The sequence below is a fragment of the Pelophylax lessonae genome (assembly GCF_965119305.1).
Source record: "Pelophylax lessonae genome assembly, chromosome: 3".
In the NCBI taxonomy this organism is placed as follows: Eukaryota; Metazoa; Chordata; class Amphibia; order Anura; family Ranidae; genus Pelophylax; species Pelophylax lessonae.
The window spans coordinates 128,748,277-128,771,913 of record NC_138770.1 but is presented as its reverse complement, the minus strand read 5'-3'; positions in this window follow the sequence as shown (position 1 = coordinate 128,771,913).

Sequence of the window (23,637 nt, the reverse complement as noted above, 5' to 3'; positions counted from 1 at the left end):
AAAATCACAATATAACATCAAAAATATAAGTGAATAGTACCATGTGAAATTGAAAGGATAAAAATTCCCCAATGAAAGTTAATGATAAGGATTCTTCATGCCACAAATCACAACATGGGTCATATCACACTCCCTTCTCCAGAACAGCCAACCACCGCCAAAAGGGATCAGGTGTTCCCATAATGCCGCTAATCTACCGTACCATGATAGTTCAAAATGTGCCATACATTTGAGTTCTTTTTCAATTCTTGAAACCAGGGGCTAATAATTGGCAGGTTCTAGAGCAGTGGAGGTGGCTGTAAGAGTGATGCCTAGATACTTAATCCCCTCAAAACTCCAGGTAAATGGGAGTTGTTTTTGAAGGGCGCGTTTAGTGATAGCATTAACTCTCAAATCAAGTATTAACGATTTTGTAGAATTTACCGTATAGTATGAGATATGGCTAAATTGGGTTAGCATTTGGGATGCATGTGGTAGGGAGGATTCTAGGTTGGCCAAGAAAAGGATGATGTCATCGGCAAAAAGATTGATTTTATGTGCTGAGTCATGAAACTTGAACACCGTGATAGATGGGTGTGGACGTATTGCTTCTGCTAGCAGCTTGATCATTAAATTAAATATCATGGGTAACAGTGGGCATCCCTGTTGAGCTCCATTAGAAATACCAAAGGTTTTAGATAATAGGCCAGAGGCATTGACTTATGCTGAGGGAGTGGAATACAGTGCTCCTCCCTACATGTTTCGTCATCCCAGAAGTCCTTTGGTGACGAAACACATGGGGAGGAGCAGTGTGTCTATGTCTTCGCGTTTACCGGAAGTGATGGCCGATGCCATTGTTTACCTGCCAGATGTACTTGGAGATATGTGCATTCCTAATATACCTATGTGAGTGTGATTTTAATTTATTAAACGCACATTTTTAAAGGTTTTACACTATTTAGTGCTTTCTTATTTGCGTATGTGTCTTCGGGAGTTTTGGATGCTTATCGGATGCCTCCCCTAAGGCTGAATCTACCCCTGCTTCGAGGCTGTTCATCTGAATGCTGATTAAAAGGGGAATTCCCCTAAAGTTTGCCAGACCTGCTTGTAAATAGGGGTCCAGGCTACAAGCTAAGCGCAGACCTGATAACTTTTGGTGGTGGTTGGCCTTTATGGTGAAGGGAGTTTGATGTGATGTTGTGATTTGTAGCAAGAAGAATTCTCATCATTTCTTTTCATTGGATACTTTTTATCCTTTCATTTTCACGTGGGACTATTCGCATATATTTTTAATGTTATATTGCAATTTTTTAGCGCAACACTTTGTTTATTAATTAGATAAACACAATAGACATGCAGGTTGATAGATACTCTGATCAGTGGCCTGCCATAAGACACTTCGCAATATATCTTTCTGATACCGTGTTTCCCCGAAAATAAGCCCGGTCTTATATTCATTTTTGCACCAGAAGACACAGTAGGGCTTATTTTCGGGGTAGGTCTTATAATGTTCTGTCCCTCTTTGCCCTTCCTGCCTGCCAGAAATCCCGTGTAAACCTAGTTTAGTGTATATAAAATCCTAGGATGCACTTTATTAGTGTTTTATATACTGTCCAGTGAGTGTTTTTGTAATACAATTGTGTGAAATACCTTCATTACGGTACATCGCTGCTCTGTGCTCAGCTAATCTTCTGCTCTCTCCTCTCTTTCTCCTCTCATACGGTAGCTGTCAGAGGGGGATATCAGCCCCTCCCCTCTGCAGTGTACACAGAAGACTCGGTGTTCCGTGGTAGATTAGATTAGAATAGGTTTAGCTGATCTGCCGCTCTGCTGTCCTCTCTTCCCTGGCCGACAGCTGGGGGCTACGGAAGCGCCAATGTACCAAAGGTATTTCCCACAATTCTAATTGAAAAACTGACGCTTCTGTGTACACTGTAGAGGGGAGGGGCTGAGATCCCCCTCTGACAGCTACGGTATGAGAGGAGAAAGACAGCAGGGAATCAGCTAAAAGCAGAGCGGCGATGTAAGGAAGGTATTTCACAGTATTATATTACAAAAACACACTGGACATTATTTAAAACGCTAATAAAGTGCATCCTAGGATTTTTCATATACTAAACTAGGGCTTATTTTCGGGGTAGGGCTTATATTGCAGCCCGTCCCGATAATCGAGATAGGGCTTATTTTCGTGGTAGGGATTACTTTCGGGGAAACACGGTAGTAAAAGATTTATTCAAGAAGAGCCAATGCTTGTCGGAAATAAGTCAGAAAAAGAATCACCACACATTGGACTGCATTAACTTTTCATGTTGAAACACTTGCCAACTGGATTAATTCTGACACTTCTTCATACATACATGTAAAAATCTACATTTCTGTACTAGAAAATTACTTAGGACTCCCAAACATTATATATATATATATATATATATATATATATATATATATATACCCAGTATCTCACAAAAGTGAGTACAGCACTTACATTTTTGTAAATATTTTATCATATCTTTTCATGTGACAACACTGAAGAAATTACACTTTGCAACAATGTAAAGTAGTGAGTGTATAGCTTGTATAACAGTGTAAATTTGCTGTCCCCTCAAAATAACTCAGCACACAACAAACACTGACAACAAATGTAAGTACACCTCTAAGGGAAAATGTCCAAATTGGGCCCAAAGTGTCAATATTTTGTGTGGCCACCATTATTTTCCAACATTTCCTTAATCCACTTGGGCAAGGAGTTCACCAGAGCTTTACAGGTTGCAACTGGAGTCTTCTTCCACTCCCCCATGATGACATCACGGAGCTGGTGGATGTTAGAGATCTTGCGCTCCTCCACCTTCTGTTTGAAGGATGCCCCACAGATGCTCAATAGGAATTAGGTCTGGAGACATACTTGGCCAGGTCATCTCCTTTATCCTCAGCTTTTGTAGCAAGGCACTGGTCATCTTGGAGATAAGCTCTGGGTCATTATCATGTTGGAATACTGCCCTGCAGCCCAGTCTCCGAAGGGAGGGGATCATACTCTGCTTCAGTATGTCATAGTACATGTTGGCATTCATAGTTCCCTCAATGAACTGTAGCTCCCCAGTGCTGGCAGCACTCATGCAGCCCCAGACCATGACACTCCCACCACCATACTTGACTGTAGGCAAGACACACTTGCCTTTGTACGCCAAACCTGGTTGCCGCCATACATGTTTATCTTGGTCTCATTAGACCACAGGACATGGTTCCAGCAAACTGTTTGCAGGCTTTCTTGTGCATCATCTTTAGAAGAGGCTTCCTTCTTGGATGACAGCCATGCAGACCAATTTAATGCAGTGTGCGGCGTATGGTCTGAGCACTGACATTCGGACTCCCCCCCCCCCTTTTAACCTCTGCAGCAATCCTGGCAGCACTCATACATCAATTTCCCAAAGACAATCTCTGGATATGATGGTGAGCATGTGCACTCAACTTCTTTAGTTGACCATGGCCTGTTCTGAGTGGAATCTGTCCTGTTAAACCATGGATAGTCTTGGCCACCATGCTGCAGCTCAGTTTCAGGGTCTTGGCAATCTTCTTCTAGCCTAGGCCAGTGATGGCGAACCTTGGCACTCCAGATGTTTTGGACCTACATTTCCCATGATGCTCATGCATTCTGCAGTGTATTTGAGCATCATGGGAAATGTAGTTCCAAAACATCTGGGGTGCCAAGGTTCGCCATCACTGGCCTAGGCTATCTATATGTAGAGCAAACCTCAGAGAGTTCTTTGCCATGAGGTACCATGTGGAACTTCCAGTGACCAGTATGAGAGAGTGAGAACGATAACACCAAATTTAACACACCTGCTCCCCATTCACACCTTAGACCTTGTAACACTAACGGGCCACATGACACTGGGGAGGGAAAATGACTAGGTGGGCCCAATTTTGACATTTTCACTTAGGAGTGTACTCACTTTTGTTGCCAGAGGTTTAGACATTAATTTCTGTGTGTTGAGTTATTTTGAGGGGACAGAAAATGTACACTGTTATACAAGCTGTACACTCACTACTTTACATTGTAGCAAAATGTAATTTCTTAAGTGTTGTCCCATGAAAAGATATAACAAAATATTTACAAAAATGTGAGGGATGTACTCACTTTTGTGACATACGGTATATATATATATATATATATATATATATATATATATATATACAGTGGGTACGGAAAGTATTCAGACCCCCTTAAATTTTTTACTCTTTGTTATATTGCAGCCATTTGCTAAAATCATTTAAGTTCATTCTTCTTCCTCATGAATGTACACATAGCACCCCATACTGACAGAAAAACACAGAATTGTTGACATTGTTGCAGATTTATTAAAAAAGAAAAACTGAAATATCACATGGTCCTAAGTATTCAGACCCTTTGCTCAGTATTTAGTAGAAGCCCCCTTTTGATCTAATACAGCCAGGAGTCTTTTTGGGAAAGATGCAACAAGTCTTTCACACCTGGATTTGGGGATCCTCTGCCATTCCTCCTTGCAGATCCTCTCCAGTTCTGTCAGGTTGGATGGTAAACGTTGGTGGACAGCCATTTTTAGGTCTCTCCAGAGATGCTCAATTGGGTTTAAGTCAGGGCACTGGCTGGGCCATTCAAGAACAGTCACGGAGTTGTTGTGAAGCCACTCCTTCGTTATTTTAGCTGTGTGCTTAGGGTCATTGTCTTGTTGGAAGGTAAACCTTCGGCCCAGTCTGAGGTCCAGAGCACTCTGGAGAAGGTTTTTGTTCTTCACCAAGTTGGAGGAGCTTTTAAACTAGGAGACGGGGGGGAGGGCTCAGAAGTAGAGTCAGTTAGGAGGGAGCAAAGGACTGAAGGCAGTTGTAGGGTCAGCAGCGACAGTAGGTCCACAACGTCTATTGGTAGGTCTGTGCGGGAGAACCGCAGACCAAACAGGAATAAACATAACCAATCACGTTTAACTTCCGTAAAACTAAGAGGGGTATATGCTAATGCCAGGAGCCTAGCTAATAAAATGGATGAGTTGGAAATGTTAGTACATGAGGAGGACATAGACCTAGTGGGAATAACGGAGACTTGGTTCGACCCCTCACATGACTAGCTGGCAAATATCCAAGGGTATTCAGTGTACCGGAAGGACAGGGTAGGAAAAAGAGGGGGAGGGGTATGTCTCTACGTCAAGAATAATGTATGGGTGATAGAGAGGAGTGACATTACGGAAGGGATGAGTATGGAGTCAGAATCCGTGTGGGTAGAACTCCATAGGGAAGGAGAAAAGGGAAAAGTAATTGTGGGGGTTTGCTATAGGCCACCTAAACAAGGGGAGGAGGTAGAGCTGGAATTTTTAGCACTTTTGGGTAAAGTGGCAAAGCTAGGATCAGTCATCATATTGGGGGACTTCAATTATCCCGACATTGACTGGGGAGAGGGGACTACACACTCACATAAGGGCCGTCAATTCATGGAAACCTTACAGGATAATTACATGTCACAGTTGGTGGATTCCCCTACCAGAGAAAACACAATCCTGGATCTATTGATCACTAATGACCCAGACCTAATCTCGGAGGTAGGAGTCCAGGACAACCTGGGCTCTAGCGATCACAGGATGATCACATTTAGCGTAAATAACAATATAGCAAGGCAAGTGGGGAACATAAGAACCCTTAACTTCAGAAGGGCAAACTTTCCAAAATTGTACTTGTTGATGGAAAGGGTAAACTGGGACCAAACCCTGGGATCACTGACCACAGAGGAAAAAATGGGAATGCTTTAGGAACTTATTAAGCAAAGGCATCTTGCAGTGCATTCCTATGGGAAATAAATTTAGAAGGGACAAAGCCAAACCTGGCTGGCTAAACCGGAGCGTTAAAAAACTTATTAGGGGAAAAAAATTGGCCTTCAGGAAATATAAATCAGAGGGCACAGTATTGGCTTTCGACCAATACAAGGAGGCAAATAGGAAGTGTAAACACAAAATCAAGATGGCTAAAATAGACTTTGAGAGACAAATAGCGGAGGATAGCAAAAAAAAACCAAAGAAATTCTTTAAGTATATCAACAGCAAAAAAACTAGGGCAGAGCATATTGCACACATAATTAACAATGATGGGAGGATGGTTACAGAGGACACTGAAAAAGCAACCGTACTGAATGCTTTTTTCTCATCAGTCTTTACACAGGAATCGGAGGGGTACACTGACCATGACTGTATAGTTAGTAGTAATACACAGGACTTGCCACTATGGCTAACAGAGGGGGAAATCAGGGAAAGGCTGGATAAACTCAACACAAACAAATCACCAGGCCCGGATGGCGTACATCCGAGAGTACTCAAGGAACTCAGTAAGGTTATATCCAGACCACTGTTCCTGATCTTTGCGGACAGTATTAGGACAGGAGATGTACCAGGGGAGTGGAGGAAAGCTAACGTGATTCCGATATTCAAAAAGGGTCAGAGGCATATACCGGGAAATTATAGGCCTGTCAGTCTGACATCAGTAGTATGTAAACTTCTGGAGGGGATGATAAGGGACTATATCGTAGAGTTTGCTAAGAACAACAGCATCATCAGTAGTAACCAGCACGGGTTTACAAATGGGCGTTCTTGTCAAACCAATCTCTTAACATTCTACGAGGAGGTGAGCTGTGAGCTAGATAGGGGCAGACCAGTGGATGTGGTGTACCTAGATTTTGCTAAGGCGTTTGATACAGTTCCCCATAAGCGCTTAATTTATAAAATAAGGTCTGCAGGTATCGACAGCAGGGTTTGCTCTTGGATACGGAACTGGCTAAAAGGGCGTATCCAAAGGGTGGTAATAAACAGCACATACTCAGACTGGTCTGAGGTAGTAAGCGGGGTCCCCCAAGGCTCAGTCCTAGGACCAACCTTGTTCAATTTATTCATAAACAGCATTGAGGACGGGATCAGTAGTTCAATATCAGTTTTTGCAGATGACACAAAATTAGGCAGGACAATAACAGCACAGCATGAAGCAGATATCCTACAGAATGACCTGGACAAAATAACGGAGTGGGCAAAGACATGGCAAATGAGGTTTAACATGGAGAAATGTAAGGTTTTACACTTGGGGACTAGAAACATAAAAGCACAATACACGTTAGGAGGGGAACCCTTGGGAGAATCAAAAATGGAGAAGGATCTGGGAGTCTTGGTTGATGATAGACTAGGCAACAGCATGCAATGTCAAGCGGCAGCTGCCAAGGCTAGCAGAATATTAGCATGCATAAAGAAAGGGATGTATTCCAGAGATAAAACTATAATCCTTCCACTTTATAAAACTCTGGTCCGACCTCATCTGGAGTATTCGGTCCAGTTCTGGTCACCAGTCCTCAGAAGGGATGTGTTGGAGCTGGAGAAAGTCCAGAGAAGGGCAACTAAACTAATTAGGGGATTGGAGGACCTTGATTATGAGGAGCGTCTGCAATCGCTTGATTTATTCTCCCTGGAGAAGAGACGCCTGAGGGGGGACATGATAGCAATTTTTAAATATCTAAATGGGGATCTAGGCTTAGAAATAAAGCTGTTCAGTCGAAGGGATTGCATTAGAACTCGGGGGCATACAATGCGATTAGAGGAGAAGCGTTTTAACCTCAGGCAACGTGGGGGGTTCTTTACTGTTAGGGCTACAAGATTGTGGAATTCTCTACCACATGAGGTGGTTTCTGCGGGTAGTATGGTGGCTTTCAAAAGACTCTTAGACGTACATCTCAAGGATCAGAACATTCAGGGGTATGCAAGATGATTACAGCCACACACATCTACACAGGTTGAACTGGATGGACTTTTGTCTTTATTCAACCTCACCAACTATGTAACTATGTAACTATGTAAAGGATATCCCTGTACTTGGCCGCATTCATCTTTCCCTCGATTGCAACCAGTCGTCCTGTCCCTGCAGCTGAAAAACACCCCCACAGCATGATGCTGCCACCACCATGCTTCACTGTTGGGACTGTATTGGACAGGTGATGAGCAGTGCCTGGTTTTCTCCACACATACCGCTTAGAATTAAGGCCAAAAAGTTCTATTTTGGTCTCATCAGACCATAGAATCTTATTTCTCTCCATCTTGGAGTCCTTCAGGTGTTTTTTAGCAAACTCCATGCGGGCTTTCATGTGTCTTACACTGAGGAGAGGCTTCTGTCGGGCCACTCTGCCATAAAGCCCCGACTGGTGGAGGGCTGCAGTGATGGTTGACTTTCTACAACTTTCTCCCATCTCCTGACTGCATCTCTGGAGCTCAGCCACAGTGATTTTTGGGTTCGTCTTTACCTCTCTCACCAAGGCTCTTCTCCCCCGATAGCTCAGTTTTGCCGGACGGCCAGCTCTAGGAAGGGTTCTGGTCGTCCCAAACGTCTTCCATTTGAGGATTATGGAGGCCACTGTGCTCTTAGGAACCTTAAGTGCAGCAGAAATCTTTTTGTAACCTTGGCCAGATCTGTGCCTTGCCACAATTCTGTCTCTGAGCTCTTCAGGCAGTTCCTTTGACCTCATGATTCTCATTTGCTCTGACATGCATTGTGATCTGGAAGGTCTTATATAGACAGGTGTGTGGCTTTCCTAATCAAGTCCAATCAGTATAATCAAACACAGCTGGACTCAAATGAAGGTGTAGAACCATCTCAAGGATGATCAGAAGAAATGGAAAGCACCTGAGTTAAATATATGAGTGTCACAGCAAAGGGTCTGAATACTTTGGACCATGTGATATTTCAGTTTTTCTTTTTTAATAAATCTGCAACAATGTCAACAATTCTGTGTTTTTCTGTCAGTATGGGGTGCTATGTGTACATTCATGAGGAAGAAGAATGAACTTAAATGATTTTAGAAAATGGCTGCAATATAACAAAGAGTGAAAAATTTAAGGGGGTCTGAATACTTTCCGTACCCACTGTATATATGTATGTATATTTCTTTTTTTTTGCAGAGGCCCTTAAAATAAAATGATGGCTTTTGCTATTTTTTTTTTATGTTACATGGTATTTGCACAGTGATTTTCAAAGGCAGTTTAATACCCAGTTTTTGGTAAAAGATGATGTTACACCAAGTAAATAGATACCTAACATGTCGTCACACTTTAAAATCGAGTATGCCTGTGGAATGGCTCCAAACTACTGTACTCAAAATTCTCCATAGGCAACGTTTTAAACATTTTTACAGGTTACAAGTCTAAAGGCGGTCTGGCACTAGAATTATTGCTGTTCTGACATCCATGACAGTACCTCACATTTGTGGTGTGATCACTGTTTACATATGCATGCGGAACTTACATATGCGTTTGCATTTTCGCATAAGCACGAGAAACAGGGACGAGTTAATATTTTTTTTTTTTTTGCTATCTCAAGGGATGAACAACATTACTTGTGACAGCATGGGCCATGACCGGTTCTCTTAATGAAAGATCTGCAGTCTAATAGACCCCATATCTCTCTCTGGCCTCCAATGTAGCCGATCAGACACAAATCGGTCTGATCGGCAGTTTTCCTGGCCACTAACGACCAGGTAAACAGAGAGGCTGCACCGAACGTGACAAAATCCTCATCGCTCCCAGTTTCCAGGGTCATAGAAAGGGAGGAGCACTGTCTGTTTCTCTCTCTTTGTGCTGTGCAGCCATCGCCGCCGGCCACAGTACTTCCAGGCAGCTTTCATGATCGAACGGAAGAGCCCGGTAAAAGGGATCCCCTTCCACCTCCCACTGAAGTGATCACTTCTGCCTTACTGGGAAATGCCAGCTAAAAATTCTGATACTGTGATGATGCCTGTAGCTGTAACTAAAATGTATTTTTTAATGTAAATAGTTAGACAGTATCAGTTTAAGATTTTTTTGTCCTTTTTTTTTTTTGCAGGCTAGCTGGTAAGTGTGTTGGAAAATGTTCTGTTTGTTTGTGCTGTGCAATGCCCTTCTATGTGCACCTTAAAAGCTAGTTTTAAATTTTGGTGGTTGCCATTCTTGTATAGCTGTCTTGATGTTACCCCATATAGTCTATGTCTACCTACATCGGACATCCCATAGATCCAACAAGGGTCCACCATAGTCCGCTGACAAAATGCAGACAAAAAAACTAAACGGCACAGATGTCACAAAAGTGTCATCCTTACCATTCTGTTCCCATTAATAGGGAGAAATGATCATGAATTCCCTGTTGAATGTGGCGGAGCTCAAAAACGTGAAAGGACTTTTCGACGATATTGTCAGATTTAGTGAGTTTATTAGAGCCAGCAACTTTGTTCCAACCTTGTGTATACAGGATGTAGATATATATATATATATATATATATATATATATACAAACCCAATTCCAAAAAAGTAGGGACACTGTACAAATTTTGAGTAAAAAATGAATGGACTTATTTACAAATCTCATAAACTTATATTTTATTCACCATATAATATAGATAACATATCAAATGTTGAAAGTGAGACATTTTGGAATGTCATGCCAAATATTGGCACATTTTGGATTTCATGAGAGCTACACATTCCAAAAAAGTTGGGACAGGTAGCAATAAGAGGCCGGAAAAGTTAAATGTGCATATATGGAAGAGCTGGAGGTTCAATTTGCAACTCATTAGGTCAATTGGCAACATGATTGGGTATAAAAAGAGCCTCTCAGAGTGGCAGTGTCTCTCAGAAATCAAGATGGGCAGAGGATCACCAATTCCCCCAATGCTATGGCGAAAAATAGTGGAGCAATATCAGAAACGAGTTTCTCAGAGAAAAATTGCAGAGAGTTTGACGTTATCATCATCTACAGTGCAAAATATTATCCAAAGATTCAGAGAATCTGGAACAATCTCTGTGCGTAAGGGTCAAGGCCATACTGGATGCCTGTGATCTTCAGGCCCTTAGACGGCACTGCATCACATACAGGAATACTACTGTAATGGAAATCACAACATGGGCTCAGGAATACTTCCAGAAAACGTTTTCGGGGGAACACAGTCCACCGTGCCATTCGTCGTTGCCGGCTAAAATGCTATAGGCCAAAAAAGAAGCCATATCTAAAAACATGATCCAGAAGTGCAGGCGTTTTTTCTGGGCCAAGGCTCATTTAAAATGGACTGTGGCAAAGTGGAAAACTGTTCTGTGGTCAGACGAATCAAAATTTTAAGTTAGTTTTGGAAAACTGGGACGCCATGTCATCTGGATTAAAGAGGACAAGGACAACCCAAGTTGTTATTAGCACTCAGTTCAGAAGCCTGCATCTCTGATGGTATGGGGTGGCATGACTGCATGTGGCATGGGCAGCTTACACATCTGGAAAAGCACCATTAATGCTGAAAGGTATATCCAAGTTCTAGAACAACATATGCTCCCATCCAGATGTCGTCTCTTTCAGGGAAGACCTTGCATTTTCCAACATGACAATGCCATACCACATACTGCATCAATTACAACATCATGGCTGTGTACAGGAAGGATCCGGGTACTGAAATGGCCAGCCTGCAGTCCAGATCTCTCACCCATAGAAAACATTTGGCGTATCATAAAGAGGAAGATGTGACAATGAAGACCTAAGACATTTGAGCAACTAGAAGCTTGTATTAAACAAGAATGGGACAACATTCCTATTCCTAAACTTGAGCAACTTGTCTCCTCAGTCCCCAGACGTTTGCAGATTGTTATAAAAAGAAGAGGGGATGCCACACAGTGGTAAACACGGCCTTGTCCCAACTTTTTTGAGATGTGTTGATGCCATGAAATTTAAAATCAACTTATTTTTCCCTTAAAATGATACATTTTCTCAGTTTAAACATTTGATATGTCATCTATGTTGTATTCTGAATATTGAAATTTGAAACTTCCACTTTATTACATTCTGTTTTTATTCACAATTTGTTCAGTGCCCCAACTTTTTCGGAATCGGATTTGTATATATACATACATACACTGAATACAATTATAAACGCAACACTTTTGTTTTTGCCCCATTTTCATGAGCTGAACTCAAACATCCAAGACATTTTTTTATGTACACAAAAGGCCTCTCTCTTTCAAATATTGTTTACAAATCTGTCTAAATCTGTGTTAGTAAGCACTTCTCCTTTGCAGAGATAATCCATCCACCTCACAGGTGTGGCATATCAAGATGCTGATTAGACAGCATGATTATTGCACAGGTGTGCCTTGGGCTGGCCACAATAAAGGCCACTTTAAAATGTGCATTTTTTCTTTCTTTATTTTTGCCGGGGTTGGCCCTTCCTGTTCCACCATGACTGTGCACCAGTGCACAAACAAGGTCCATAAAGACATGGATTAGCGAGTTTGGGTGGAAGGAACTTGACTGGCCTGCACAGACAAAAATCCTTGCACTGGCCCTGACCAACACTGGTATGAGTGCATATAGACAGGAAGTGGCTGAAAGAGGCTGTCGAAGATCAGTGGCACCAAGGTGTAAGAAACGGTAAAAAAGCAAGTGAGGTAGTATTTAATGAAAAAAAAAATGCAATTATTATTTACAGTGCTTTAGCAAAGTTATCTATGCAGGGTTTAGATATGTTTAAAGGACAAATGCACTCACTGGACTGGAAAGCAGGCAGGGTAACACTGGGAGGGATGCTAATGGTGGGGTGCTTTTTCTGTTAGAAAAAATGTGCTTTGTTAACATTTTCCTAAAATTAGAAATGCAAATAAAAATGTGATGAAAAATAGGTAAAGCAAAGTTTCCCTAAAAACCATAGAAACGTTAAAATAGAAAGCAAAATGAAATAAAATACAAAGGTACACATCCAGTTATCAGCACAGCCCTGAAGAATAAAAAACATATATACAGTACTATGCAAAATATAAATCATAAATAATTCTAAACTGTGAACTGTCTGCAATATCAACATTTAAACATTATGGTTACATTTTTAAAACCTAAAGAATGCAAATTGAGGGCAGCTGCATTAATGGTAATTAGCGGTATTCCTGAGTTTGGCTCGGGGTGAAATTTCAGAGCCATTAGCGGTAACCCCGAGCCACACTCGGGGTACCGCTAGGGAGATCGCTGGATACTGTAAGAGAGGCTACTCACCTTGTTCCCGGGATCCAGCGATGTATCCCGGCAGTGTGCGGTGGCTGGATCTTCCGCCTCCTGCGACGTGATGCTCGCAGGGGGGTGGAACCGGCGGGAATACAAATAGTAAAACGCACAAACACACTGATACATTACAAAATAAATTCACATTAGTTTGCCCCCAGTGCCCTTTCCTGCAGTTTTACTGTACTATATATATATATATGGGATTGCAGTTTTTTTTTTAAATATTATTGCTGGCCGAATTACCCCCCCCCCCCTCTTTTTACCTTGGGGCTTTTTCTCCCCCTTTTCCTCCTCTCTATTTATAGCTCTTGTACCTGCATAGGATGCCTTGAGATTAACCTCGAGGTTTGACAGTTGGAGTTGCTGAAGGCATCTAATGGTTGCTCCTCGCATATCCTGTAAGGATATAAATTAAAAGCATTAGCATCAGAGCTCTGTTGTAACAGGACACAACCAGTAATCTTCCCACCTATCTCTCCCTACATCTCAAGTCCTGGTATTTTGTGTGGTTATATCGCCTTTATGTGTTTGGTATTTGTCTATTTATGGTTGCTCAGGCAACATAGTTCAATTTTTATGGGTAATATTAATTTACATTGGTTAACCAAAAAAGTGTCACAGACAAGCTAATTTATTATCCAAGCGAATTGCCTTTGTCTGTTTGTTCATGTTTATTTACTGACTTATTAGGGTTTGAAGTGTTGTTTGCAATCCCATGAGAACATTCCAGTTAAAAAAAAAAAAGTTTTTTTTTAAGACTTAACATTTTGAAAAAAAATTCATGTAAAACAAAAAAAAAAAGAGTTTTACACTGTTAACTTGGACATTCTATATTTTACTTAGCTGCAATTAATCCTATTGGCTAAGAATAGGTGTAGCCAAGCAAAGTATGGGCTGTCAAACTTAAAAACTTTTTTTTACATGATTTAATTTGCTTTCACATTGCTCTTTTGCAAAATTGTGGCATATGCCTTTTTGCCACGTTTCTGGTGCACCTGTGAAAAAGGACATGTAACTTATGAAATGCATTTTTGCTGCCTTTTTGATGCATTTTCTTTTCATTTCAATGGGGAGGTGCGCAGCAAAAATGCAGCATGCAGGACTTTTAAAAACGCAAGTGACCCGCAACTAATGTGAACAGTTCCATAGGATGTAATTGTAATGCATTGTCCTCTGCTTTTGGTAAGGCAAAAATAAAAGAAAAATAGATCAGCGTGAAGGGCCCTAACATACAGTAGACATATGTCTACTTTGTATTCCAAATTAGGACTAACCCAACTTCAAATGAAGGTACTCATACCCTGTGTTTCTTGACATCATTCCAGGACAATGTACTCTGGAAGCCCTGTTGTATCCTAAAAACAACTGAATGGGGATATGAAGAGGAGGAACAAACTTAAATTTAAAATTTCCTGTGCTAATCAAGACAAGGTACTAACATATGCACAGACATTGTGCAGTTACCTATAAAATTGTGTTTAATATTTTCTTTTTATACAGTTGCATTGACTGAGATGATGGATTGATTGATTGATTGATTGATTGATTGATTGATTGATTGATTGATTAGATTGATTGCCTAAAGGAGAAGAGGATTTTTACCTTGCATGGTGGCTGGTCCATTTTTATAGTGGTAGAGGTGTAGCTTATGGCTGTGTGCCCTTTAATCATATAAGTAAATATGTATACTGTGCTAACCAACACAAATAATAAATAGTTAAACAAAAAAAGCTGCTAGCACAAAACAACAGGTTGATAAGAGCAATACATAGACAAAATGCAGCGCTAAATCAGAGAGAACTGTAACAGCTCTCCATACACATACAAGTGATGAAGTGCATATAAAACCAAGTCAATGGTATAGAAATTATACATACAAAGTCCCAATTAAGCGTATAAGGTGAAGACATCCAAGGTGGTCAGGTGAATCATACTGTGAATGTATCCCGTCACCAACACCAGAATAACAAATGCCCTCACCAGAGGGTGTTGACCCAAGATACAGTACAGCATAAGGGTCAAAAAAGGCTCATGTGATGGTACTACGATTCCTGAGACGGACTGCAACAACAGGTGTTCTCCAGGTGTATATCCAGTGGGATGAATGGAGGATGAAACTCGCAGACATCAAAGACCATAAGGATAAAGACCAAAGGGAACAATATAGTGTAAAACTCCAAGATAAAATGTATTCATATAAGGGAAATGCACTTACAAATAGTCCAGTGTTACAGGCAAAATATAAGCAGGCAAATCAGGCTACAGAGGCACGATCCTGATGCATTTCGTCCCATAGGACATTCTCAAAGGATTTGACCCTTTGATCATCCAAGTACATACAAGCAAATATCCAGAGTCTCTTACTTCCCCCACACATGATTGTTATACAAGGGGAGCATAACATTGTTCCATATTCACTAGGTTAACCTTCTCCATTCCTTTAGTAAGCCAGATACTTTGTGGTTGCAGGAATATAACCTCTTTATTTAAAGTGGTACTCAACCACCCTTACCCCCTTCATCTCTTTTTCCTACTTTCCTGTGGTGTTGTTGTGCTGCTCAAAGCACATACCCGCACAGCCAATCCAGCCTTGTTCTGCTGCTATACACTGTCCATGTGCTAAACAGTGGGTCTCGTTACACCATCTTAGTCCTTTTCAGCTAGCTGCCTTTTCTGAGTGTTGGCAGGCAGCTCCGATGACACACCAGATACACCCACCCACCCTTTGTCCACTTTTTGCGCCAATCCTGTTATGAGTATCCCAGTATGCTGCAAGTTCAGGGACATGCCATTCTTACCTAGGCCAGAATGGAAGTGGGGCTACAGACTTTAAAAAAATGAAAATTTAAAAAAGAGAAAAGAAAAAAGAATTCTGCAATCTGCCTGCGGGTGGCAGTGGGGAGTGTTAAAGTGAAACTAACTTACTTTTCAGAGTTTAGTTCAGTTCTAACAAGGTACAAGTTCACTTTCAAAAGTTTATTTAGTGAATCCAATCAACCATTTAAGTGAATCAAAAAAAAAAATGTTTTTTTATTTCCCTTTCACTTTATTGGGTGTTCAAATTGAACAGTTTTTCCTTATTGCCAAGCTGACTGTTCACTTTGCACTTTGCACATTTTACATACACTTTCCAAAGTGAACATATCATTATACTAGGTGAACAATCTCTATTCCTTTATTGAATAATGCCCAGACTCAGTTCTTAATTATTTCAAGTTGTGTTATGGTCAAAAGATTAATCGTGGGCGTATGACACTGCAGACAGATAGCCAGATTCCAAATGACTGATGGCTACAAGGATGGGTAGATAGACGTGAGAACATTAAACCTATTTCAAATCTCGCATATCACAAAGCACATTTAAAAGACAAAAAAAATTCCACATAAAAATTTCTAGAAAAAATTCTAAACAAGCTGCATTTAATTTTGACATTTTGTGGGGGAAAAAAAAAAAAAAAAAAAAAAAAAAAATATATATATATATATATATATATATATATATATATATATATATATGTATATATATATACATATGTACATACCTAGCTCCATTGTCATGCTCTTCTGGCTTCATGCCCTCTGCTCAGCTAGTCTCATAACGACTTTAACTAAGTGCTTAGATAGTCCTTCCAAATATATATTCTCACGCACATAGTTACCACTGATCACAGAAATCCTTCAATATTGTACAATCAACTTTAAAATTAGTAGCAATACCTAGCAAGTGAGGTCACCAATAAATCCAGTACCTCTCCCTGTTTTCTTAAAGCCCTAATGGTGGGAAAAGCGGTACGACTACACAGTCACTTAACTACAGTGCAGCCATGCCACAATACAGGTGCCATGTGATGGAAATGTAAAACAGGCCATAGAAGCAATCAAATTGTTTTACTGCCAGCTTTAACCATCTGGTTTACCATTGCAAGGGGAGTATTCACTTAGGTGTTACAGCCATTATCACTTATAAATTGCTATTCCAGTAAAGCACCTTTAAATAACTTTAATCAACAATGGCACCTGAGTGGATACAGATTTAACTCACTTTAAATATAAAAATTACTCTGAGAATTCCTTTGATGTGTTTGCAGGCATTGCATGCTATCAAGAACCTATAAAGCTTCTACAGACGGAACACTGGACTCCATTGATTTTTTGTATTTCTTGATAAATAATACATTTATTTATGTGGTCTAATTATATCAGTTTGCTGTAAAAAAAAATTGTAAGGCTGCAATCCAACTTAGACATCTGTTTAAAAAACATGGAGCTCATTTTAGCGCACTTTATAGAAGTTGTTCACGTAGCTAAACTACAGACTTGTTTTCATCAGTTCGTGTTACTGAAACAATAGTTGCTCCTATGAGCTCTCCAGCTTGAACCTATTATGACATCTATTTACAAGTAGCAGTTTATAAAATATACTGTAGAAGTACAGTTCAATGGCTATAATTTAGTTTGGGGTTCTTTCCACCCATTTTTCGTATTCCTTCGCCTTTTTTAATATGCTCATTTTTCCCTCTAACATGTAATTTATTTCTCCCTAAACATTCTAACTTCATTACAAGCTGATTTCTCAATTGCAGATGTTCGGAAATGCAGTTTAGGTCATATTTTTTTTATTATTCTTTGCATTTTCTAGTATTTTGTAACGGCTGTCAGTAGTCAATTAATGTCTATTTAAAAGTATCAGGAGAGTATAGATGTTTTCCATTTGCCCAATTGGGTTTGGGATCAGTTTATATACTGCCAATCTCAGTGGAAGACAATAAATTAATCTGGTTTTATGAATATTGGCTTGATTGTTTAATTGGTTATTTACCTAATTTGAAAAAATAATGCCTACTTGAAATGCAGGTGAAATTTGAAAATTAGTAGCTACTGGAACTATTTAAAGAGCGCTAATATTTAATTCTTCTCTGAAAAAAAAAAATCCCTTTATACTTAGGTTTATCTACACACAAAATATATCTGAAAAAAATGTAATTTATTAAAATACTAGTCCTTACATATGATGACTGTATTTGTTTTTTGGTCTTTTCAGTCTTTTTTACATTATTTGCACCTGGTGATTCTGCCAGTAACACACTTCCTGTCCTAGAATGATAATGCTCACTCACCTGAACATATATGCAGGAGCAGCATTGTTACCCTAGAGCAGAAAGTATGTTGGGACTACAAAACACCCTCCTCTCCTCAAAAAATTGGGGGACGGGGTATTTTGTAGTCCCCAGAAATAACTCTGGCAGAACGGATAACCCTGATTGAGATTTCAGTACAACCTTTATAAGTTCAGTACAGAAAGTTAGCAGCTTGCTTTATTTCTGGCAAAATGAATGGGAATTTTTGCACTTATCAAACATATATTATAAAATGCTTTTCATTTTATATTTAGGGTTTACATTTAAAATCCAGCTATCTTCTAGTAGGGCCATGGCATGTCCTCTTCTCTCTACAGGAGCAGTAGGACATTTTTAATACTCCAGAGTGTTGTGCTGATGTAATGACTCCGAGTCTAGGTCAGTGTGGTGACACCTCCCCAGGGCAGTGCCCATGTTAGCCTAGGCTCACTTAAGTGGAATGACTGGTGTTGGTGGCATATTAGCGTTTCTGCTGGGGACAAGGTAAAGGAGGAGATGAGTACTTAAGTAAGAGCTGGCTGCTTTTAAAAAAAAAAAAAAAAAATTCCAACATGCAGGGCTATTTAGTTGTTTTATTCTTGGAAGCTGGGCTTTTACTTTAAAGGAGATCTTCACCCCAAAAAGCTAGTTGTTTTCACCTGGATCTAGTTCCCTCAATCTCCCATAATTCAATTTTTTTTTGTTTTTGACATTTTTATGCCTAAGTAAGAATGACATTGAGCTCCTGGTGCACCACAGTGCATGAGTACTGCTAGATTCCAGAAGTGCACAGCTGTGCTGAAGGGCTGCACCCAGTCTTTGATACCCATCAGGTCTTTGGCACATCTGTGCACAAGTAGAGGTTTCCTTGTGCATGAGCATGCAGTACCTTGAAAAGGTATTCATACCCCTTGACATTTTCCACTTTTTGTCATGTTACAACCAAAAAGTAAATGTATTTTATTGGGATTTTATGTGATAGACCAACACAAAGTGGCACATAATTGTGAAGTGGAAGGAAAGTGATAAATGGTTTTCAAACATTGTTACAAATAAATACCTGAAAAGTGTGGCATAAATTTGTATTCATCCCCCCTAATTCAGTACTTTGTAGAACCACTTTCACTGCAATTACAGCCGCAAGTCTTTTTGGGGATGTCTTTATTAACTTTGCAGAGAGTGAAATGTTTGCCTATTCTTCTTTTCAAAATAGCTTAAGCTCTGTCAGATTGGATAGAGAGAATCTGTGAACAGCAATTTTCAAGTCTTGTCACAGATTCTCAATTGGTTTTAGGTCTGGACTTTGACTGGGCCTTTCTAACACTTGAATATGCTTTGATCTAAACCATTCCATTGTAGTTCTGGCTGTATGTTTATGGTTGTTGTCCTGCTGGAAGGTGATGCTCTAACAGGTTTTCTTCTAAGATTGCCCTATATTTGGCTCCATCCATCTTCCCATCAACTCTGACCAGCTTCCCTGTCCCTGCCAAAGAAACACATCCCCACAACATGATCCTGCTGCCACCATGTTTCATGGTGGGGATGGTGTGTTCAGGGTGATGTGCAGTGTTAGTTTTCTGCTACACACAGCATTATGCTTTTAGGCCAAAAAGTTACATTTTGGTCTCATCTGACCAGAGCACCTTCTTCCACTTGGCTTCTAGCAAACTGCAAACGGGACTTCTTATGGCCATGTTTTGGTAGGTTTGCAGTTGTTCCATTCTCTTTCCATTTTTGGATGATGGATTGAACAGTGCTCCGTGGGACGTCCTTGGGATATTTTTTTATAACCTCACCCTGCTTTAAACATCTCCACAACGTTATCCCTGACCTGTCTAGTGTGTTCCTTGGCCTTCATGATGCTGCTTGTTCACTAAGGTTCTCTAACAAACCCCTGAGGTCTTCACAGATCAGTTGTATTTACAGTATACTGAGATTAAATTACACACAGATGGACTCTATTTACTAAGTAGGTGACTTCTGAAGGCAATTGGTTTCACTAGATTTTAGTTGGGGGTATCAGAGTAAAGGTGGCTGAATACTAATGTACGCCACAATTTTCAGATGTTTATTTGTAAAAAGAAAAAGTTAGAAAACCATTTATCATTTTCCTTCCACTTTACAATTATGTGCCACTTTGTGTTGGACTGTCACAAAAACACCCCAATAAAATACATTTATGTTTTTTGGTTGTAACATGACAAAATGTGGAAAATTTCAAGGGGTATGAATACTTTTTCAAGGCACTGTAGATGTTGCAGTTACAGTGAGGGAAAAAGTATTTGTCCCCTCTGATTTTTTACCTTAGCCCACTGACTAAGATATGATCAGTCTATAATTTTAATGGTAGGTTTATTTTAACAGTGAGAGACAGAATAACCACAAAAAAAAATCCAGAAAAACACATTTCAAAAAAGTTATAAATTGAGTTGCATTTTAATGAGTGAAGTAAGGACATTTTTGCAAAACATGACTTAGTACTTGGTTGGCAATCGCAGAGGTCAGACGTTTCTTGTAGTTGGTTACCAGGTTTGCACACATCTCAGGAGGGATTTGCAGATCATCTCTAAGACATTAAGGTTTCAAGGTTAACGTTTGGTAACTCGAGCCTTCAGCTTCCTCCACATATTTTCAATAGGAATAGTGTCTGGAGACTGGATAGGCCACTCCAGGACCTTAATGTGCTTCTTCTTGATTTATTCCTTTGTTGCCTTTGCTGTTTGTTTTGAGTCCTTGTCGTGCTGGAATAACCATCCATGACCCATTTTCAATGCCCTGGCTGAGGAAAGGAGGTTCTGAGCCAAGATTTGATGGTACATGGCCATCTCTATAGTTTCTCTGATGCAGGTGAAGTTGTCCTGTCCCCTTAGCAGAAAAATACCCCCAAAGCATAATATTTCCACCTCCATGTTTGACGGTGGAGATGTGTTCTTGGGGTCATAGGCAGCATTCCTCCTCCAAACACAATGAGTTGAGTTGATGCCAAAGAGCTCAACTTTGGTCTCATCTGACCACAACACTTACCCAGTTCTCCACTGAATCATTCATATGTTCCTTAGCAAACTGCAGACGGGCCTATACATGTGCTTCCTTGAGCAGGGGCACCTTGCAGGCGCTGCAGAATGTTAGTCCTTCATAGCATAGTGAATTACCAATTGTTTTCTTGGTGACTATGGTCCCAGCTGCCTTGAGATAATTGACAAGATTCTCTTGTGCAGTTCTGGGCTGATTTCTCACCATTCTCATGATCACTGACACTTTACTAGGTGAGACCTTGCATGGAGCCCCAGACTGAGGGAGATTGACAGTTATTTTGTGTTTCTTCCATTTGTGAATAATCGCACTAGCTGTTATCACCGTCTCACCAAGCTGCTTGGAGATTGTCTTATAGCCCATGCCAGCCTTGTGTAGGTCTACAATCTTGTCCCTGACATCCTTGGACAGCTCTTAGGTCTTGGCCATGGTGGAGAGATTGGAATCTGATTGATTGACTGCTTCTGTGGACAGGTGTCTTTTATACAGGTAACAAGCTGAGATTAGGAGCACTCCCTTTAAGAGAGTGCTCTTAATCTCAGCTCGTTACCTGTATAGAAGACACCTGGGAGCCAGAAATCTTGCTGATTGATAGGGGATCAAATACTTATTTCACTCATTAAAATGCAAATCAATTTAAAACTTTTTTCAAATGCGTTTTTCTGGATTTTTTGTTGTTGTTAATCTGTCTCTCACTGTTAAAATAAACCTACCATTAAAACTATAGACTGATAACTTTTGTCAGTGGGCAAACATACAAAATCTACAGTGGATCAAATACTTTTTTCTCTCACTGTATGCTATCAGATTTCAGCTTTTCTGCCCATAAGCTGGGGAACTCGGCATGTCCCTATATGTCCTGCAGGTCTCTGCCAGGTACCAAAGGCCAAGCCAAGTCCTTTAGCACATCTCCATATGCTCTGGATTTTTAAAGATGGTGGCAATTGTGAGGGGTTAAATCCCCCTCCTTCTATGCAAATTTCTTGTTACCCATTAAAAATAAGTACGTTTTTTTAAGATGGCAGAAATGACAGATGAAAGCATATTGATTGCAGTAAACAACCATGTGAAGGATGCCCTTCTATGTCTGTTCGCATGTTTCCTCTCCCTGCTTAAAAGACTATATTGAGTATTAGTTTATATGTCTGTGACAAACTCCCCTCTTTTGAGTTGCCACGAGTGCCTGGAGAGGACTACTTGCCAGCCTCTTACCATGAGATTATGGTCCCACGTTGAAACACTTTTTCTTCCCCTGCTGTTGAATCTGTACGTATGTGATCTGAGCACCATTCAGTAATAATGTGCGCTCAGATCTAAGCTATCTGGGGATATGTTGAATGTACCTGTTTCATGCAATAGCTGCATACTTATATAGTTTCATGTATTTTGCTGTCTGTTGCTACAGTGTGGCTAATGGAGTCTTGCCTCTGTCCTTGGGAGATAAGTGGATCACTTCTCAATTGTCTCCAGGACAAAAGACTGTGTAGAACTGGTGTTGGGCAGACAAGCCATGTGTACAGCCAGGCAAAAGAGACTTTTTTACTAACTTTTGAACCCCTGGTCTGATTCGTGCCATTTTTGAATATGTTGTCCCCCTGAATGGATTGATTGTGAATATGTAGTTGTATAAAGATTGGATGTATAGTTTTAAAGTTACAACATGCGGGTAAAACTGCATTTTGTTGTGGGTGTCTCCCAGGGCATAAAATAAATTGTAGTTTTTGAATGCCTGTTGTTGCTTCCAGTAAAGTCATGATCCAGCATTCAGCTTTGGCTCATGTGTGGAATTATTCAGCGATACCAGCAATTTCTTATTCGGCTATCCGGGGAGCGGGGAGGTTGAAGATGCCGATGTGTGTAGAGCAGCTGTACAGATATCAGCAGGAGCTAGTGAGGTGGTGATCACAATCAAACTGTATCATGCAGCCAAATTAAATGGTACGATTAAATGCCTGTAGGATTGGAAGAGAAGAGACAGGATCACCATGCGAAAATAAGGGGAAAAAAAACTGAAAAAAAGAAAGCAAATAGTCTAAGGAATGGAGCGGGTACGAACGATCAGAGAGCCGGTGTAGGATACTCTGTCTGCAGTTTACCGGATTTGATCCCCTGCTTTCCATGATCCCTGTAATGAGGATCATGGAGCTTTGGTAAGAGGCCAATTTATCTCCATGGTGGTGGCTGTTCTCACACTTTGTTCTGGATGGTGGATTTTTTTGCATGTTAGCAATTGGGACTGCACCTTTCAGCTTTTTATGGAATCTCTTTATTTTTATTAATATGTATCATTTTGCCGTGCATGATCACCTCATGGACTGATGGACTATTCGTTCACATACATTGTATTCTTATAGCGCTACACCCTTTTTTACTATAATTTGCTTTGATCTGGTTTCTCTGATTCAGGATCAGGTGTTGGCGGCTGTATGGATTATCTTTTAGTATTAAGGGTATTACT